Raw genomic sequence first — 14,584 nt, forward strand, 5'->3', positions numbered from 1 at the left:
CAATCAGAAGTAGAGGTCTGGGGTGCCGGAGACAGGTCTGGGAGACTGCCCCACAGTGGTCGCTGTAGCATGAGGGGAGGCAGGGAAGGCTGTGTGGAGAGTGTCTTGTTCTCACTCAGAAATGGCAGTGCCACTGTTGATCATGTGCACAGGGAGCCGAGCACTTAATGGTGATGCTCAAGGTCGTCAGTTCAGAGGAGATAATGCACACAGGTTAATAAAAAAGGGTCAGGTTTGGGGACAGATACTGGAAGACAGGACACCTGAAGACTTGAGAACAAGAAAAAGAAGAGCAGGAGGCAAACTCTGGAGCCAGGACATTGGTGCTTGCCTGTACATGAGGTTGGGGAGATGGAGGTGGGGGCCCCCCTGTCCCCAAAATCTAGAGCAGCCTTGCCTGGCTGCAGGATCCCTCCTTTGGGCTGTCCTTACAGCTCCTGGATCCCAGCACGGGCACCAGTCTCATTCCCCTGGGAGTGGCCGCCCCCTTGACCCAGCTGCTCAGTCCCAGAGTCTGAGACCTTTTTAATTCTTCCTTCTCCTCACTTTCCTGGGAGTAGAACCCCAGTTTGTACAGCTGCCCAAACTCGGAAGGATAGTCATTGTGTGCCTTTTTCTCACCATCTGTCCTCTTGACTGACCCAGTCACCAAGTCATTCAATCCTGTTGTTCTCTGTTCTCATAACTGGGTCTCCCTGACTTTTGAAACTCCAATCTCTGATTATTAGCCCCAGATCCACTATCCCGCAGACCCTTTCCTCGTACTGCCCTCTGCTCAAAGCTCCCCACTGCCCTACAGAATGGCACACCTGCCAGCTTCTGGTTTTCTGCCCATGGGCAACTTGTTTAACTTCTGTGACCTTAATTTTCTGGTCTGTGAAGTGAGGTGGTTGGATCAGCTGGTCTCCCAAGGACTTTTTGTGATTTCTCTGCTGTACTTTAAAGACTCTCCTCACCTCAGACCTGTTAGGATGTCTTATTATAAATAGACAAGAGATGACAAACACGAACGAGGATGTGAAGAAAAGGGAACCCTCATGCCCTATTGGTGGGAATATAAACTGATGCATCCACTATGGAAAACAGTATGGAAGTTCTTCAAGAAATTAAAAGTAAAAATACCATAGGATCCAGGAAGCCCACTTCTAGGTGTTTATCCAAAAGAAAAAAAAAAAAGGAAATCTTGTCTTTTGCAATAACATGGGTGGACCTGGAGAGCATTATGCTAAGTGAAATCAAACAGAGAAAGACAAATACTTCACGGTATCAATTATATGTGAAATCTAAAAAAATAGTCAAACTCCTAGAAATAGAGAAGAGAGCAGTGGTTGTCAGGAGCTGGGGGTGGGGAAAATAGGGAAAACTTGGTAAAAGGATACAAACTTTCAGTTATAAGGTCTGAGAATCTACATGTACAACATGGTAATGACAGTGGACGATGCTGTCTTGTATAATTGAAATTTGATGAGTAGAACTTAAATGTTCTCACTTAAAGAAAGGTGGGATGGGGGAAGACTCTCCTTATGGGTCTCCACCCCAATTCACATAAACCCTCCGGCTTACAGGTCTCCTTTCTAGCCTAGGAGTGCACAGAGCTAGTCTCATTGAAGACCTTCTGCTCATGTGGTTTTCACCTGAGGCACCTCCTCAGTGTGGCAGGTGTATAAACTGAGGTAGAACAAGTCCAGGCATGTTGCTGTTTGGTGGAAGGTGTGGGATACAGCCTAGGTCTCTCTGTCAGCTTGCTCTACTATGCACTTGACTAAGACGAGGGCCAGTGATGGGAGACAGGTCATGTTATTGTATCATAAAGCATCACCTAATTCTAAATGTTTTTATGACTTTTGTGAATACCAGAGTCTCTCTCACTGGGAACATCCCCTAATTTGGTTTGTGTCCCCATCCAACACACATCGTGAAGTCCTGATCCCTAGTGTGGTAGTACTTGGAGATCGGACCTTTGGAGGTAATAAGGTCATGAGGGTAAAACCTTGGTGAATGGAGTCATGCTCTTATAAAAAGAAACTCAAAGAGGGATGATTGGTATTTCCATGATGTGAGGACACAGGTAATTGGCTGTTTATAAACCAGGCAGAGAGCCCTCAGCAAGACTCCCACTGTCCCCACTATGTCAGCACCCCTATGCTTGGGCTTCCAGCCTCCAGATGCACAAGAAATAAATGTCTGCCGTTTAAGCCTCAGGCCCGTGGTATCCTGTTGTGGCTGCCTGAGCTAAGATCCTCTGATGGTGAATTTCGGTTTGTACTGACAGTTAAAAAATTATTTTTAGAGAGAGAAAGAGAGACAGAGAGAGCATGAGTGGGGAAGAGGGGCATAAGGAGAGAGAGAATCTTAAGCAGGCTCCATGCCTGACGCAGGGCTCGATCCCACGATCCTGGGATCATGACTTGAGCAGAAATCAAGAGTTGGGCACTCAACAGACTGAGCCACCCATGCGCCCCTGTACTGACATATTTAAATGGAACCATTGTGGACCATTCCTGTGTGCCCTCTCTTCCCGAAGCTCTTTTAATGGGACCTGCCTGCCTCTCACCACATTCCCACTATTTGAGCACCTGCCTGTGCTCAACCACCTGCTCCTTCCCCTTCGTGACTTTTTGTTTCTTGCTCTTGCTTTCCCAACCAGCATAGGTCGGCTCCCAATGTCTGATCAGGCCCTCTTTTGGGGAAGACACTTGGGGCTCACTTTTCCAGTTGACCAACCCGCCTGCTCCTTCAACTCTGCCCTGAGTACTGTCCTTCACTATTCTGACCTTCGGCAGCCATAGCAGTTTCTTATCACCTGCTCTACTCTACACAGCTCCTTCCATGCTCCCCACCCCATCCCCCAGCCTGCTTAAACACAGACACAAGAGGGATACTGAAGAAGTCCTGTACAAAGAGGTGTTTAAAAAAGCTGAGCAGTTCAACAAGAACTAATCCAAACCATCATGGGGATGCATTTGTGCAGCAGCCAGATCAGAGCCAACACTAACATCCTTGGCTCCCACAGATTCTGTCTGCGGAATGTGCTTACCAGGCTGGAAGACATGGGCCCAGCTCAGATCATGAGCTGGCATGCCCTGGTTGCCCATAGCAACCCAGCTGCGCTGAAGCGTTAGCATTCGTCAATGTGTGTGGGCTCAAAATTATATTATTGATTCTGTCTGGAAGATGATAGTCTGATTTGTATATAGCTCTGAATAAATTACTCATTATCCTTTACAGCCATCAGAATGTGAGTCTCTTTCTCCTTTAAAAAAAAATTAGAGAGGCAGCAAATCATGTCAGCAGATGTGAAATGGAATGTTTCCCATAACAACCATACTAGAGGAACTCACATCCAGGGCACCAGCCTGGGAAGTTGTCTGGGCATTCCTGAATAGATACCTAATGGAATGGCTCTGGGAGGGATGGATACTACAGTGGATACCGTATTCTAAAGGGACTGTAAGGCGTAGTTTGAATTACAGTGACAAGCAGATAGGAACAGAGGAAATGCAGCCGTACCTTAGGCTTGATCAGTTCAAGCTGAACCTAAGATCTCTCTTCTGTTTTCTTTGATATGTAGTACACACTCGGGCGGATTGAAATATCACTCTGATTCACCACCCCTCCCCCATATCCATGCTACTTGCCCTGTAACTCAGTAGATCTTGCCACAAATGGCATCACATATTGCTCTTGGTCTTGTCACTTGCTTTGACTGGTTGGCCGAAGTGGCAGCTTTGAGTGGCAGTTCTGAGCTTACGATTTAAGAGGTTTCAAATGCTTCCGTTTGCCCTCTTGTGCCTTTATTGCCATCACCCTGAAAAGGACTTCCTTTGTGAAGCTGCTGCCCCTTCGGTTGGGACCCAGAATGAATACAAGTGGAACAAAGCCATCCCTGTCAAACCCAGCTAGATGGACAGCATCAAGAACCACCCCAGCAATGCCCAGCCTAGATGAGCCACTTCAGCCAAGCTGAAGATGCGTAGGAAATAGATGCTCAAGATGTCATAGGTGCTTGTTATGTAGCAGTAGCTGACTGGTATAATTCTCCATCTTTCCAACATCATGGTTTATCAGCATCATTAATGGTGGAAAAGACAAGAATAACATCCCTCAGGTTTCCATTTCATTAGTCACTGACCACAAGCCTTCTTGAGAGAAAATGCAGGTCATTCATAACAACTTCAATTCACATTGGGCCCTCATTGTGCACTGCACTATCAAACATGGCTTTGCTACCAGGAGCACTATGGAGGCCAAAGCTTCTGAGAGAAATCCAAGTAAATTATAAGATTCCATCTCCACCCTCCTTTAGTGCTCATGGAAGTCCTGTCAGAAACATCAGTGGAGGGCACCTGCCTGGCTCAGTCAGTTAAGTGCCCAACTCCTGATTTCAGCTCAGGTCGTGATCAGTTCATGAGTTTGAGCCCCACATCTCTGCTTGGGATTCTCTGTCACCCTCTCTCTCTCTCTCTGCACCTTCCCTGCTTGCTCTCTATCTCTCTCTCTCAAAATAAATAAATAAACATACAAAAAAGATTGGTGGGGTTATGTTGAATTGGGGAGGAAGATGGCATTATACCTCTCAGAAAGCACTGTGAATGTTTCTCTCAATTTATCCCAGAATGAACATCTTTTATCAGGATGCCACCCATTATTACCCTCACCCTTCACATTTCCATTCTCCAATCAAGGTATTTACCACATTAATACATTCAATCAATTTTCAACAAATATTTCTTGAGCGCCCACTCTGGACCCTTGGAGTGACACAAAAGAAAAGTCATCATGATGAGTAGTCAGGGAAAGTAAGGGTCAAGACTGACTCCCGGGCATCCGTTCTGAAACACTGGGCAGATGGAGATGCTGTTTTCTAGGATGTGAAGTCCTGCAGAGGGGCTGGTTGGGGGAAAATTAAAAGTTCAGTTTTGGACGTGCATGTCTGAGATGCTTCTGAGACACAGAAGTAGAACTGTCGAGTGGGTAGTTGTATGCCAAATGTGGAGCTCAGAGGAGAGGTATGGGCTGAAGATAGCAATTTGGAGGGCTGCCAGCATGTAAACGGCAATTAAAACCACAGGACTGGATGAGATTGTCTAAGCAGAGAGTACACACAGAGAAGGGAGGAGGGCCCAGGCTGAGTCCTGAGGAATCCCGATATTTCAAGGACAGCCAGAGGAAGAGAAGTAAAAGGCCTACAAATGAGCAGCTAAAAAGATGGGAAGAAACCCAGAGGGACCATGTATTTCCCAGCAGCCCTCTGTCCCCACCCTTTCTCTGACTACAGAACTCAGCCTTTTCGTAGATGGGGGAAGGGCAGGGGAGTGCGAGCATGCCCTTCATGAGAGGTGGGACTCCTCCTTGGTCCCAAGGGGCGAATCATGAGATCTAAGACAGCAAAGATAACCTGTTCTCCTGGACGGTTTGGGCTTAGTCAAATGTAGGTGACAAAACTTGTCCCATCAGATGTGAGTGGAAGAACACTGGGTGGCTTTTGGGAAAGGTTTCATGCTTTTAGAAAGTGAAGAGTGGCTCAGTTGGTTAAGCATCCAACTCTTGATTTTGGCTTAGGTTATGATCTCACAGTTGGTGAGTTCGAGCCCCACATCAGGCTCTTTGCTTGGTGTGGAGCCTGCTTGAGATTCTTTCTCTCACTCTCCCTCTTACCCTCCCCCACTTACGTGCATGGGCTCTCTCTCTCCTTAAAAATAAATTTAAAAATAGAAGAAGAAATTTAAAAAGTGAAGAAAAGGGGACACCAAGTTCTTCCTTTGCCTCAGATGTGTGGACTCTCATTAGAGATGCGGTAACCACATGCAACCCAGATGAATGTGAGGCCCAAAGCCTGAACAAGGATACATAGGATATTTGTTTTAAATTACACTTTTGAGCTGTTGATTTAACCAACTTTGGAGCACCCCCTACCAGCAACTGTATGTTGTAAGTAATCAGTTTTCTAAATATCTAGGCAACGTGGGTCTCCTATGAGCTATAGTACTGAGCCTCCTAGATGGTGCATGTGGCAACGATTTTTAAGTGTATTTTTTGTCAATATGGATTCTAACATAATAATACGTTTACAGTTTGTTTCTGTCACATTCTTCTGCCAAGTTAAAGCACATTGTATCTTAGCCACCTCAGAAAAAATGGATCATTTTTTAAAATGTTTACTTTTTTTTATTTTGAGAGAGAAAGAAAGAGGCAGAGAGAGAAGGGGAGAGAAAATCCCAAGCAGGCTTCACAACTATCAGCACAGAGCTCAACGCAGGGCCTGATCTCACAAACTGCGAGATCATGACCTGAGCAGAAAGCAAGAGTCAGTTGCTTAACTGGCTGAGCCATCTAGGCACCCGGAAATGGATCACTTTTTAATTACGATTCTTCATCAACACTTGACCAGTAAGAAGGATGGGTTGAAAGACTGAGTTGAAAATACTTTAAGGTTTCTTTTCCTGCTAACATGACTGGGAAGTGTGAGAAAAGAAAAAAAAAAAAAAAGAACACAAACCTAATGGTCAGGACAACAAGAAAATTAGATAGAAACAAATATAAATAAAGTACCCCGAAGTCAAAATGTTTGATGACACTTAGTACTTTAATTAACCAGATTTTAAGATAATGACGGTAGAGTCTGTTATCTTCAAATGGTTTGGGATGTCCTTAGAGCTCTTTGAATAGTGTTCTTTTTATTCAATTAATGCTTCTGAAAGAGCTTTAATTTTGCATTAATCAAAAGCCCTCTTGTGATATTCTCAGGATTTACACAAATTCAAGGGTTTTTTTTTTTTAAGTGCAATTAAATTATCAAAGCAGAGGCTCTGATTCCAGAGACAAAATTCCATAGCAACAGCCAGTTAAGGACACTGAGCCCAAAAGCCACTGTAGCCCGCAAATGTTCAGGACAGCCCAAGGGGGTGTGGTTGGCCTCCACACTGCATGTGACAAACTTCCCTTTACCTTCCTCCCGAGGAGCAAAACCTGCTTCCTTGACAACATAAACAGTTACCTCATAATACTCACTGTTACAGCAAACAACTGTCTGGACCCAGGCGGAATTCTAGAAAATTCTATGAGATTAAAAAAAAAACAGCAAAGAATGAAGATAACTTTTCTTACCTGTTAACATGAGATGTTTCTAACCTTCCCAAAGCAGAGCTTGCTCTTCTCACTCTCCAGTTCATGGTATCAGCCAGCAAAACCCACCAGGTACTCCTTTACTGATGAGCACGGTGTCCACTCTGTGCCCTAGAGCAATTACTAATGATCAGAGAGATGCTAGCTGAAGAAAATCTTGCTGCTTTCTCGCTGGGAACAGTCAGTGCTGATGAGCTCTGCTCACAGTGGTGGCTTGCCTCTTACTGCCAGGGTCTATAACTGGAGTAGCAGGGTAGGTACTTCCTCTCTCTGCTCCTCCCTCATTCATCTACATTAAGGTATGTTAATCCCATCATTGGAGAAGGTAACTGATGCTAACATGAAGTTGGTGGTGGAGTGAGGAGGAAATGCCAGGGAGAAAAATAACTCTGGTCTTAAAAGTACTGTCTTGGGGCATCTGGGTGGCTCAGTCATTTCAGCTCAGACCAGGATACCAGGGTTATGGGATTGAGCCCTGCGTCAGGCTCCACACTGAGCATGGAGCCTGCTTTTAAGATTCTCTCTCTTTATCTCCCTCTGCCCCTCTCCTCCACTCACTCACTCTCTCTAAAAAAAATAAAAATAAAAATAAAAGTACGTTCTCATCACTTTGCCCTGACAGGGTGCAATTAATAATTATATTTGAATGCCACCCACTGTCCAAAACTGAACTCTTGATTACCCAACCCCACTCTCTCATCTTCCCTGACTCAGATAGCAGCTCCATTTTTCCAATTGCTTGTGGAAAAATCCTTGAAGCTATCTCCTTCTCTTTCCCTTGCAAACACACATTCCACCAACAAATTCTACAGGTTCTACCTTTGAAATCTCTTCAGAGTCCAACCATTCCTCACTTTCTCCACCAACAACACTAAGGCCAAGCTACCCGCATCCCTTGCCTGGCCATTGCCACTAGCCTCAGGTCGGTCTCCCTGTTTTAACTTCTGCCTCCCTACTCCATATGCTGTGTAGAGTGCCATCATTTAAAAACAGAAGTTGGGTCATGTCAATCCTCTACTCAAATCCCTTCCATGGGTTCATCTCATTCAAGCAAAATGCAATGCAAAACCCGTACCATCAGAGGCTCCTGTGATCTGCCTGCCCTCCTACCTTCCTGACCTTATCTCTTACCGTTCTCTTCGGGGTTATCTAGGACCACACTGACCTTCTCTTAGTGCATGTAGGGCTTCTGCCACTGTCCCCTTACCTGGAAAGCCCTTCCTCTAAATATCCATAAGATTCTCCCCTCCTCCATGGCTTCTGTCAGGAATGAGCTCAACGCCACCTTATAGAAGCCTTCCTGACCACCCCCACCAAAAATAGCAACCCCTCATGTCTCTCTGTGGTTAGCCTGCTGTATTTTCCTTCAGACTCCCAAATTCAACACTGTAGAATATATTTACATGGTGTATCACATGTGAAATACATATTTATATTATATGTACGTTTTTCTTCACACTACTGGGACTGTCACTGTATTATACATTTATTATCAGTTTTCTACTTTCAGACCATAAGCTCCATGGATATACATTGATCTCTTTTCTAGCAGAAATTCCAGGGATTAGAAATATGCCTAAAATAGGAGAAGCATGAATGAGTGGCACTTCTCAGTTTGCCAGTCTATCCCAAAACTTCATGTACTTATTCTTTGGGTCAACTTCCTGAAGTGCTGTGATCCTCACTTACACATGAAGCAAGCAGCCCAGCTAGGATGGGACCCATCTGAGATTTCTGCTTTGAGATGTACCAGCTTGGCTCTTTGTCGTCAAGTGTGGGGTCCTCTGGACCTCACCAACAGCTGCATCCCCTTTGGTCTCTCCTGATATTTTATAAAAAGTGTGGAAAGGCTCTTACTTTATGCACTACATGTGAGATGTCATCTGGTAAAACTCTGATATCCATTCCTCAAGATAAAGTATACTGTGGTGGACATCAGTGTATTGTTTTATATTAATGGGAAATTGTGCAATTTTATTTATTTTTTAATGTTTTACTTATTTCTGAGAGAGAGAGAGAGAGACAGAGTGAGCAGGGGAGGGGCAGAGAGAGAGGGAGACACAGAATCAGAAACAGGCTCCAGGCTCTGAGCTGTCAGCACAGAGCCCGACGTGGAGCTCGAATCCATGAACCGTGAGATTATGACCTGAGCCAAAGTTGGACGCTTAACCGACTGAGCCACCCAGGCGCCCCTGTGTAATTTTATAGAAATGACATCACATCACTTTTTTTACTTAGCAAGACATCTAGACTGTGTTTCTGTCAATAAACAGAGACCTAGGGGTGCCTGGGTGGCTCAGTCAGTTAAGCATCTGACTTCTGCTCAGGTCTCAATCTCACGGTTCGTGGGTTCGAGCCCTGTGTCAGGCTCTGTGCTGACAGCTCAGAGCCTGGAGTCTGCCTCAGATTTTGTGTCTCCCTCTCTCTCAACCCCTCCCCTCTTTGTGCTCTGTGTGTCTCTCTCTCAAAAATAAACATTAAAAAAATAGAGCCCTAACTGTGTGCATGGTGTTACATTCTGAATTTACTTAATGTTCCCCTGTTAATGGGCATAATAGTCATTGACATTTTTCTCCAGTTTTATAGATCTTTGATTTAAAAAATAAACTGGGCATGTAACTTCTCCCATTTGTGGTAAATTTGTGAAAGGGGGACGGAAACATGTTGTCAAACTGAGATTATACTGGATTAGGGCGGGCCCTTGTCTGCTATGATGAATGTCCTTATGAGAAGAGGGTAATGTGGACAGAGACACAGAGGTAAGATGGTCGTGTAGACATACAAAGACACAGGAAGAATGCCTGTTAGGAGCCATTCTGAGCCCACTAGTCGAGAAAACTCCTGGTGAGGTTAAAGCAAGTTTGCATGGTCTCTTGCCAAGCAGATGACGACCGATATCCACCCCCACTCAATTATTTCTCCTTGAGCACTGACCCCTAAGGTACCTTGTTGATCAATATCGGGAGTGACCTGTCCCCTTATTCCGGCCCTGGTATGATGATTGCACCTTGTGAAGGAACTTATTGTGGGAACTTCTTCTTTTGATTATGGGAACAGGCATTGTGTCTCCAGAAGGTCCTGTTTCCCTCCATACTTTCCCTTGAGCTATAAACAGGCTAATGACCCTTACTCACAAAAGATTGACTTTTACATGTACAATTCTGTTTCTACCATTGCGTTAGTTCAGGATGTTCGTATAGCTCAACATGTAAATCAACTAACCAAAAATGTCTCTCATGCCCTAGCTATTCAAGAAATCATAAAAGTAGACACAAAGGTAAATGCACTCAAAGAGGCTATTCTATGTATGGGAAATGAGCTAAACTCTTTAAAGGTATGGTTGGCTCTCTGGTGCAATAAAGAATATAACAGGAAAATCAAGTCTCGCGTGGAGACAAAGAGCCTAACTTAGAAGGAACAGATAAGGGCAGAAGATAAGTTAGTACATACACCTTTGCTAACTGATGGTGTATAGCAGCCCCTTCCCTAAGGCCTACTTTCCACAAACACCTTCCCTTACCCTGGCAGCTGTGATGAGGATGGATAAGAGTATCTACAAACCTATGACTCAATCTTAGCGTTATTAAAATTTGAACACCCTGTTATTTTCTTAGTTACTCAACCTCACTATAATTGGAGCAGTTCTGCAAGAAGACTTCTGTAAAACCTATTTCTGTACATTTTCCAAAAACATCTTATCACAAAGAGCTATCCATTGTAAAAATTCCATTTCCCGATGCCATGTTAACATTTGACCTGTAAATAAAGACACCAAAACCGACAGGATGAACATGCCTGCCTGGTGATCAGAAAGAATCTCGGGGCTCTCTCACTCACTCTCTCGCCGACACCATCCATCCTTCAGGGACCCCTGGACCTGCCGGTGCCGGCCTCCAACAAATGCCATGTGCCACTGGAGGCAGAGATTGAATTGATGCTTCTACAAATCCAGAAACACTGAGGTTTACCAGAAGCTGAAAGAATCATAGAAGAATTCTTCCCTAGAGGTTGTGGAGGGAGCAAAGCCCTGCCAACACCTTGATTTCCAATTTCTAGCTTCCCAAACTGTGAGACAATAATTTTTGTTGTTTCAGGCCACCCAGTTCCTGGTCGTTTGTTACAAACTCATACTCACTGCCACCACCCATGAGGGCAGCCTTTATCACCCTGTCAACAGTGTTCGGTTCATCTTAGCCAATATGGCAAGCTTTTGCCCATTTTTCCATTAAGGCATGTGTTAATTTCTGGTTTATTTATAAAAACTATTTGAATAGACTATTGCCGCTTTGTCATAGGCGATGCTAATCCTTTTCCAGTTGTCTCTCATTTTTATGCCAAGGTTGTTTGGGAGGGGGAAGGGGCTTGTTTAGGTGCACAGATTTAATAGTCTCTTTATTTAAGAATCTGTGTTTTTTTACCCTCGCTAGGAAAAAAAAAATTTCTAGTGTCTTCATGTTTTTAAACATTTTACATTTATTTATTTAATCCATTCTGCAATTTACGGAGGGAATGATGTACAGGTACATCTTTTGTCCGCATGGTTGGGTTTCAATGACATTTATTTGGGAAACTATTTCCCCCCACAGTTTTGTGCTGGCACATACCACATTCCCACATATACTGTAGTCTTTTCCTGGCCTATTTTCTGTCATTAATCTGTCCATTTTCCCTGCTCCTGCGACAGAGTGTAGTAGTATGCTAACTTTCTGACACATTTAAATATTTGTGAGGGAAATTGTCTCCTAACTATTTTCTCCAATTATCTTCAGGATTAAACATTTCCTGGATGTTCTTGACATTTCTTCTTTCCAAATGAGCTTTGGAATTTTTTGCCAAGTTACACACACAGCTATATAGACTCACGAAGCTACTGTTAAAAAGTATATTGGTATTACATTTAGAAGTCAATTTAGGAGAAAGTGACATTTGGCCAATATTGAATCTTCTGTATGAAACGGCACTGCCTCTTTATTTACTCAAGAACTTACTTCATGTTCCATAGAGAATTTTATGAGTTTTCTTCATATTGGTCCTGTTTCTAATTAAATGTTACCCAAAGTGTTTTATAGGTGTTTATAATTACTATAAAAATAAGAAAAATTAAACTAATAGAATAAAAGTTAAAAACTATTAAAATTTGTTAATAACTGACTACAGACTAATTATATCCATCAATTAAAAACACTATGATTTTTTAGTGAGATATCATTAACATGCCAAAAAAGTCACATTTTTTTAGTTCTATTGAGATACAATCGACATATAACACTGGATCAATTTAAGGGATACAATCTAATGACTTGATACATGTTGATATTGTGAAATGATCACCACAATAAGTTTAATTAATATCCATCACTTTATATAGCTACAAATTTTTTTCTTGTGGTGAGAACGTTTAAGATCTATTGTCTCAGCAGCTTTCAGATACACAATATAGCACTGCAAATTCCAATCATTGTGCCATACTTGCGTTCTCAGGACTTATTTATAACTGGAAATTGGAAACTGTTAAAAGACAGAAAACCTCAACTAAAAACCCTATTTCTGACTTTTGGTTTCTGCTCGGGGCTCTGGAGAGGTGGAAAAGGTGTAATTCCCACCCTTATCAGGACAACAATGACAGAAACCTGGACAAACTGCAGGTTTGCACCTTTTTGTGCCAATCACAGAACTGAGGTCACAGGTCAACCATCTAGCCCCAAATCGAAGGAGACCCAGGCACCTGTAGGGTGAGATGGGTACTAATATTTGCTTACCTAGGAGAGAACAGCTGGACACCAGAAAAGTTCTGCAAGAACAGTTAGTGATTTGATAGAGACTATGGGCTGGCAGTAGAGTGTGGAGCCCAGTGAGGCTGCAGAACTTAGGGGATCTCCCACCCCCTTCCAGCCTTCTCCATGGACTCCCCACCCCCCACCCCACGAGTTCATGGAAGAGACTGGTGACTCTCCAGGGAAAATATGGTGCAGGGCTTAGGGACAGTAGCTACCACAGGAGGAGTAGGAAACCCAGACTCCTTTCTCTATCTCCCCTATGGAATAAAAGCTTTAATCTATGGGGAAAAAAAATAATACTGCCCCTAGGATATAGGGGAAACCCCACTGCTGCTGAAGGAAGGGAAATGAAAATTTCCTCTATTCATTGGAAAGGGACAGACACAAGCACTGGGCTCAGAACTATAGGTAGGGCTGAGGCAGGAATCCTCAGAAGGCCACATCCCAAGACCTGGGAACCTAGTATCAGCCTAAGAATAGGCTTAAGCAGTGCACCAGAGAACATCCCCACCATGATGCTAACAAACTGAGTAACAAGTAACAGTAGAATAGTGCCGGGAGCATTGCAAGTGTGGAGACATGCCCATACTGAGGTGCATTGTACAGGACAGATCTAAAGCTGGGGAAGGAGCAGGAATTGAAAACACCCTCTGGAAAACCAGCTGCTATGCTACAAGGTACTGTTACACGACAAGGTATTGTTAGAGGAATCTGAGGCCCGTGGTGCACCCAGGGTAACCATAGCAACAACAAACCTAACTGTATGAACACTAACTCCCACACAAAAGGCCTACTAGAAGAAAAAGCATGCCAGTTCCCTGTCATGAAAACTATTTACTTCAGCTTCTGTCGTGATACACAAGATGTTCAACTTCCAGCAAAAAGTTACAAGGCACATGTAAGGACAATTTTAAAAAATCAGTTCCAACAGATGTTGGAACTTTATAATGGGAAATTTTAAACAACTATGATTAATATATCAAAGTCGTACATAATACCAAGTAGGTAATGGCAGCACAGAGATGGAAACCACAAGAATCAAATGGAAATGCTAGAAATGAAAAATGTAGAAATAGAGATGAAGAACCCCCTTTGATGGGTTGATCAGTAAACCTGACACAGTCCAGAAAAGAATCAGTGAACTTGATGGCTGGCCAATAGAAATTAGCCAAGCTGAAACACACAAAGAAAATAGAGCAGGAAAAAAAAAAATGAACAGAACAGAATATTTCAGAGCTGTGTGACAATGCCAAATCATATATGTGTACTTAGCATCATAGAGGCAAAAAACAAGAGAATAGGGCAGAAGAAATATTTAACAGAATAATGGCTAAGAATTTCCCAAAATCAATGACAGACCCAGACCATAGATTTAAGAAGCTCAGAGAACAAAAGTACAAACAAAAACTTAATATACTCAAACTCCTTGAAAAAAAAAGAAAGAAAGAAAAATTTTAAAGCAGTCACAGAAGAAAGACATATTACAGAGGAATAAAGATAAGAATTAGGGTGCCCCTTGTCAGAAATGAGGCAAGCAATAAGGCAAAGGAGGAACACCTTTAAAATGTTGAAAGAAAAAAATGTGTCAAGCAAAAATTCCAGAGCTCAAAAAATATCTTCCATAACTGAAAGAAACAGAGATATTCTCAAACAAAAACTGAGAACAATTTGAAGGTTTTGTT

At 43.1% G+C, this 14,584-nt stretch overlaps 1 protein-coding gene across 2 annotated transcripts in view; it reads right to left on the reverse strand.

The window, feature by feature from the left end:
* Positions 1-14,584, reverse strand: part of TEX26 (testis expressed 26) — a 60,047-nt gene that overhangs the window by 3,556 nt on the left and 41,907 nt on the right. For both annotated transcript variants that reach the window (XR_005526182.1, XR_005526183.1), the window contains one exon: positions 7,108-7,236. The gene's annotated coding sequence lies outside the window, so the exon portion shown is untranslated. The remainder of the gene's footprint in view (positions 1-7,107; positions 7,237-14,584) is intronic.

This window comes from Hyaena hyaena, unplaced genomic scaffold, assembly GCF_003009895.1.
Source record: "Hyaena hyaena isolate Hyena2069 unplaced genomic scaffold, ASM300989v1 scaffold_944, whole genome shotgun sequence".
NCBI classification, from domain to species: domain Eukaryota; kingdom Metazoa; phylum Chordata; class Mammalia; order Carnivora; family Hyaenidae; genus Hyaena; species Hyaena hyaena.